Source organism: Miniopterus natalensis, chromosome 12 (assembly GCF_054644295.1).
Source record: "Miniopterus natalensis isolate mMinNat1 chromosome 12, mMinNat1.hap1, whole genome shotgun sequence".
Classification (NCBI taxonomy): domain Eukaryota; kingdom Metazoa; phylum Chordata; class Mammalia; order Chiroptera; family Miniopteridae; genus Miniopterus; species Miniopterus natalensis.
The window spans coordinates 68,907,910-68,914,007 of NC_142092.1; positions in this window are offsets into that span (position 1 = coordinate 68,907,910).

Sequence of the window (6,098 nt, forward strand, 5' to 3'; positions counted from 1 at the left end):
GCGTCCGAAAGGGGCCGAATTCAGGAGGGACTGGCTGGCGTCCCGGATGGCCGGGCGGCCAGGGATGGTGGAAAGCATTCGCTTTATTAACCATGAACCTAAGCATTCCCATTTACTGAGTGTTTGTGGTGTGCCAGGCACTGTGCAAGCATGTTGTTCTTGAATTTTGCAAGTATGTTGTTCTTGAATTCTCACCACCGTGCTACAAGGTCGGTGCTACCGTTGTGCCCATTTATCGTATGAGGAAACTGAGGTTCAGAGAGGGGAACAGCCTTGCCCAGCAGCACGCAGGCAGTAAGAGGCGGAGTCTGAACTGGATTCGCTCCGCACCTTACAAAGTCCTGCTCCCCACCGAAGGGGGGTGGGTCTAGGCTCAGTTATCTTAGCTCGCAGAAGCTGCACTTCTGTGTCTCAGGGCAAAGCCACTCAGGAAAGGTCCCAGAACCAGACCTGGGGTTACTTTTGCTCAGCTGTTTTTTCTCCCCTATATTTCAATAGGCACGTCTGATCAGGGTGATTTACACAAAGGTCCTTAGGGTTGAAAAGGCTCCTTTGGTTGGGGTTGAGGAGTCTCCCGAGGGCATGAAGCACACGGCTGCAGGGTTTAGAAGGCGGTGGGTACAATGGGTGGATGAGTGTGTACCCACTGGAAGCAAGTAGTTTCCTGTTCAAATCCCAGCTCTGCAACCTTGGCTGAGTTTCAGTGTCCCCTTCTGTAAAAGGGGACTAATCATAGATTCTTTCACAGTTTTCAGTGATTAACATTTGTTTTGACACCCAGTAAAATGGGCGCTTACTAAACGCGAGCTCTGACCATATCACTATTTGTATTTTTGCATGAACTCAACTCACCCTATAACCAAGTTAAGTGACAACTAGTTTTCTAAACCAGGTGAAGCAGTGTTGTCTAGCAGAACTAAGGGTAGTGATTCAGGTGTGGGGGCCCCAGGCAGAGACCCAATGATTGGGCTTGGAGCCCAACCAGCAGCCAAGCCCATGCTGAAGTTTGCCCAGGGCTTTGGAGTCAGGTGGGTCTTAGTTCAAATCCTAACTTTGTCATTTGCTAGATGTGCAACCTGAGTGGGGCAGATGACTCTCTCTCTGAGTCTGTTTCCTCACATGGACATAACAGTATCTCCTCCCCAGTTGTTTTTTTTTTTTCTTGGAAAGTAATTGCAAGTGAGGTGCTAAGCATAGTGCCTGGTTTATATTAAGCGCTTGGTTAAGGTATGAGTGTTTGTTTACCCAGATGTGTGTGCTGGGGGGCCTCTCGAGGCTCTGTTGGCAGGAGATTGAAAACTCCATCCCTGCAGGTCCCACCCTCACCTTCCCCTGGTGGGCACCTACCGTTCTGGGGACACATTCCTGGGGACTCTCTCCTCTTCTATGTCTATCTTAGGGTCCTCAGGCTTTCTCGTGGGGTCCATCTCCACTGCTGAAGGGCTGGGTTTCACCTCTGTGTCTTCCAGGGGGGCCTCGGTCCCCACCACCACCTCCTTGGCTGCCTCCACACCTGGGGGGTCAGGCAGACCTTGGGACACCAAGTGGGGCTCAGGGCCCACCTCTTGGGCTTCCTGGGCAGCCTTTTGGTCCCGAGACTTCTTGATGCTGGGGCGAGGCATGGTGCCCATGTGGCTATACATGTCGCTGGAACGGGCATAAGCCGGGGGACTCTTGGGGACTGTCACCATGTCATCCTGCGTTGCCTCAAAGATTTCAGGCTTTAGATGAGGCCGGATAGTTATGGGAGCCGAGGACCGTCTCAGAGTGAAGGACCGAGGTAGGTTGGAGAGACTCCCAAAGCCCTTGAACTTGAAGAACTCTGGCAGCGGGGAAGAGAAGGGAAAGGAGTTAATGACCATGTCAGCAGCAATAATAATAATAACAACAACAACAACAACAGATACATGCTGTTTGGCTCATTGAAGGTTCAAGGCAGGTAGGCCTCACTAATACTTCCTCTAATTATTCCGATTTAACTTTGCAGCTTTGGAGCCACAGAGCCTGGGCTTGAATCCCTGCTCTTCTGCATCCTGGCTGTGCAACTTTAGTCAAGTCACTTGACCCCTCGGAGCCCCATTCTCCACATCAGTAAAATAGAGATTATGGCTAGTGGGAGGATTGAAGAAAAGCATGTAAATAACATGCTTAGCATGGTGCCTGGCACACAGAATATCTTCAAGAAGTAGTGAAGGTGGTGATGATGATGATGATGATCTGATAAGGCCTCTGCATTGTCAAACTTGCTGCACGCATTACCTCCCTGAATTCTCAGCACAACTCCATGACACAGTTTAGTCCCCCATCCATTTTCCAGATGAGGAGGTTGAGGCTCAGAGATGTGAAATGAACCCCCGAGGTCACACAGCCTGTCGGTGAAGCGGCATGTGTGTGCGCGTGAGTGTGTATGTGTGTGTCGGGGCAGGGAGGGGGGTTTAGACACCTGGGGGGGCGGTGAAAGGAATCGTCAAGAGCCTGAGAGTCTCAGTCCCTGCGGTTCTCTCCTTCCTGTCAGCTCAGCCCTCGCTTCAAACTCAGGCGGCAGTGCTCGGGTGATACCATCTCCTCCTTTCTGCAGGGGTGCATGTGAATTCCTTCCTTCCTGTCCCCAGCTATGGGACTGCGCCTCCTCACAGCCACCCTGCCACCACCATCTGACTTCCCTACACCTCCAGATGTGCAAAAAGGAAAACCTCTGGCATTTTCCACTTCCTCAGCATCCTCTGCCTCCTCAGGTCCTCAAGACCACGTTGCAATATAGGTAAGATGCCCCCCTTGGATGAGAGAGGAAACTGAGACCCAGAGAGGGGACCCACCCAGAGTCACACAGCAAGGCTGAGCCTGGGCGAAGGCTGGGGCTCTGGAGTGCTGGGTCCATGCTCTGGGCCTTTCCTCCCAGCCCTGACTGCCCCTCACTTGGTCTTAGCCTCTGTCTCTGGACCAATGTCAAGAAACACCAAAGCTCTGCTCTCAGAAAGCTGAAATGGGGCAGAGATTGTGCCAACAGCCGGAGGGAGGCTTCCTTTCTCAGCACCACTTGGTTTGTCTCCTGGGCACCAGGGGCCTGGAGGAAACAGTAGTGGGGCAGGGAGGGAAACTGAGGCCCAGAGTCCAGGGACATGAGACTGAGCCCTGGCCTATGGCCCACATGATCTCAGGCAATTCTTTGGGCCTCAGTCTTTTCATTGTGGAATGCAGTCATAATCCTTGCCCTGCACACACACACACACAAACACACACACACTGTGCTGTCAGCTCAAAGAAACCAGGCCCAGGGGAAGCAAGAGTTTGCTGGGACCAGGAGGAACTGACCTGGGGAAACTGACCTGAGGTGGGTGTGGCCCTTCATTGAGTTGCTCTAGGTCCCAGCGTCACTGCTAGTGGGGACACAGGACAGCATCCCATGCCACACACACACCTGCCCTATCCCAGTAATTCCCAAGCTGAGACCCCGTGAGAACCAGGCCCAGAGGTGGAGTGTGTGGTCTTCCCTGGCTCCATGAGGTCAGAGCCAGAGTCGGGACACACAGATGAACGGAGAGACTGAGTTGGGCTGGGGAGAGAGAAACGGCAGAAGCACAGAGATGGAGAGCTAAAGCCGCGGGGAGAGAGGGAGACGCTGGGCCACAGTGATGGAGAGATGGTGACAGGGAAGCCCAGAGGCACAGACCTTCGGAGAGAAACAGACATGGACAGAAAGAGAAACGGAAACAAGACAGAGTCAGAAAGAAGCAGATGTAGAGAGAGGCTGGGGTAGACAGACAGAGGGATGAAGGACAGTGCACTCACTGAACTTCTTGCTGACTTTCTTGGGCCCGTCTGTCATCTTGGCGAGTCGGGCAAAGCCGCTGGCCTGCAGGCAAGTGGCTGCTGGAGGCTCTGGACATGGACGCTGAGGTGCCTCCCTTACCTCCCCTTCCCCTTTCTCACACCCTCTCGCCGCTTCCTCTGTGTATTTTTAAACCAGTGAAACTCCCACAGCCCCACCTCCCTGTCCTCTCTGCAGGGGGGGGGTGTTGGGGCCTCCCCCAGTCCAAGCCCCTGTGGGTTTCTTTCTTGTCCCCAGCAGCAAGGGGGAGTGCGGGGAGCAGACCACAAGCCCGAGGGACTGCAAGGTCTGGGGACCAAACCACAGGCTCTGGGAACGTAGCCCATTGGGCTGGGGGCCGCTGGGGGCCTGCCAATGGCTGTCAGGGGGCCTGGCCATGGGACCGGGAGGGTGCAGGGAGCCAGGCCTGCGCCAAGGACAGTTTATCCTAAGCCTGCCTGGGATGGACTGGCAGCAGTGCCTAGAAGACAGCTGTGGTCAGGCCTGTGGGCTCTGGGACTACCCAGCCCCAAGGCCGCTTGTCACTGTGTGATCCTGGGCTAAGGCACTCACCTCCCCGAGCCCGGTTCCTCTCTGTGACAGCGATATTTACAATGCCCATCTCACAGTGTCCAGTGCTTGGTGAGAAGCCTGGCACTCAACTGGTGCCCACCAAGGCATGGTCACTCCTTTTCAAGCTACCAGGGACAAGGCAATATTTTGGTCCACCACACCGACTGTACAGAGATGGGGAAAGTGAGGCACGGACGGGCAGAGGGATTGCCCCAGGTGACACAGCGGGTTGGTGGCACAGACTGAAGTCCCTTAGCCCACAGCCTGGTGCTTTTCCACCCTATGACATACATGCGCCAGTGTGTGTGTGTGCGCACGCACCTGCGCATTCACGGGGCAGGACAGACATGAGGAAATGAAACCTCCCCTATACAGGTTGTCCCAGCCACCTGAGAGGCTGTCACAGCTGCTGAAGTTGGGGGTGGGGGCACAAGAGCATGGGCTTCAAGCCCCACCTCCGAATGGTAATAGACAAGTTATTCGAGCCTCTGAAGCCTCAGTCACCTAATCTCCAGAATGGGAACAAGTGCAAGGTAAGCAGTCAACCCACAGAAAGCTCCAGCATGGCCTGGCATGGCCTCTGGGGCTAGAAGCCAGGGCTGTGAGACAGGGAGTCCAAGGTCAAGTGGGGCCCTCCGTAAAATAATGACAACTAATATCTCCTGATCACTTAGTATGTTCCAGCCACAGGGCTCAGTCCTTCTGCCCTAAGAGATAAATGTCGTTACTCTCGTCCCCATTCTACAGATGTGGAAAAGTCAAGTCGCCTGGAGTTAGAATCTGCTTGTCCAGCTGTGATCCTAACTTCCACGCCCATGGCTTCTGCAGCCTCCCGGGTGCTGCGTGACGGACCTGGGTAGGACAAGGGTCTAGCTGACAGGACATGGGGGAACCTGAGGCACGGCCCAGAAGACCAAGGCGCCAGGGTCCTGCTCACAGACAGACTGGATGGGACAAGTATTCAAAGTTCAAGCGAAAGGTTGGGGTTTCTGAGCCATGGATTTGGGAGAAAATGGGGTGCAATTCTAGCTCCTTCTACTGAGCATTAACTAGGAGCCAGGCATAGAGCTAGAAGCCTCCACAGATTGACCTGTGAGGCAAATCCTGGTACTGTCCCATTTCACAGACGAGGAGTGAGGCTAAAGAAGACCAGCGACTAGAAAGACACGCAGGGGCCCTAGCTCCCAGGCTGGTGCCCCTCCCATTTCCAGGTTGTTGTTAGAAGAGGGAGAGGGGCCTGTGGCCTGGCAGTAGCTGGGAGTCTTCCTAGTGGGTCCCTGTCTTCTCTCCCAGGAGGCAGCCCCAGTGACTTGGGCTAACGGCTCAGGCTGTGGCATCATCCGGTGCTAGCTTCCACTCTTGACTTACTGTGTGACCCTTCATAAGAGACTTTACTGCTCTGAGTCTCAGTTTCCTTATCTGTGAAATGGGTCACAGTAGCCCCCCACTTCCTGGGCTTGTTGGATGAAAGGAGCAAATGTTGACCCGGGCCAGTATGCTGTGGCTTCAGCAACCCCTGGCAGTTGGTGCTGAGGGATGGGTGTGGTTCAGGCCAGGAAACTCCAGTGGCAGGCACATGGTGTGAGACCCCAGAGTCCGGGCTACCTCGAGCTGTGTTGTGTGGTGTAGTTGCCTTGTCAGTGCTGGGGGCCCTGTCGTTGGCCCTGGCGCCAGGGCAATTGCAACATCCCTGGGAGAATGAATGGGGCTCACTGTG